The sequence below is a fragment of the Pteropus alecto genome, unplaced genomic scaffold (genome assembly GCF_000325575.1).
Source record: "Pteropus alecto unplaced genomic scaffold, ASM32557v1 scaffold49, whole genome shotgun sequence".
Lineage (NCBI taxonomy): Eukaryota > Metazoa > Chordata > Mammalia > Chiroptera > Pteropodidae > Pteropus > Pteropus alecto.
This window is the reverse complement of record NW_006443131.1, coordinates 2,908,065-2,908,523: the sequence shown is the minus strand read 5'-3', so window position 1 is coordinate 2,908,523 and position 459 is coordinate 2,908,065. Positions and strand designations below refer to the sequence as shown.

The window sequence follows — 459 nt, the reverse complement described above, 5'->3', positions numbered from 1 at the left end:
GCGGCGGGCACCTGAAGCGAGAAGCCACCGCCGCCCGCGGACACTGTCACAAGGCGACGGCCCCGCACGCGCGGCGCAGCTGCGGCGCAGACAGCTCTGCGCCAGCCCGGGGCGCACGACTGTCCCGCGGCCGCGTGGCGAGGAAAGCGAGCAGCTTCCCTTCCTCGGTCCCTCGGCCGCACCGTGGAGATGCTGACCTTGCCCCCGAGGGGCGAGGGGCGTCGCTGTCGGGGTGCGGGGAGGGGAGGGGAGGGGCCGAGGACGTGGAGTCTTTCACAGCCACGGGCGCCCCAAGGACCAGGCTTGTGGGGGTTTGAAGGAGATCTCAGAGTCAAGGACGTCACAGAAAATTCCAGATTATGTGGAATTTCACAGGATTTTTAAAACATTTTATCCATTATAAACCCGGTCTAACCTCAGCGTAGGAAGTAAGGGTATCAGGTGTGAAGGGCGGACACG

General features: G+C 64.1%; 1 protein-coding gene across 1 annotated transcript in view; it reads right to left on the bottom strand.

Annotated features, from left to right (window-relative positions):
• Positions 1–459, bottom strand: part of PGLYRP4 (peptidoglycan recognition protein 4) — a 9,048-nt gene that overhangs the window by 6,360 nt on the left and 2,229 nt on the right. The gene's annotated exons all lie outside the window — the stretch shown is intronic.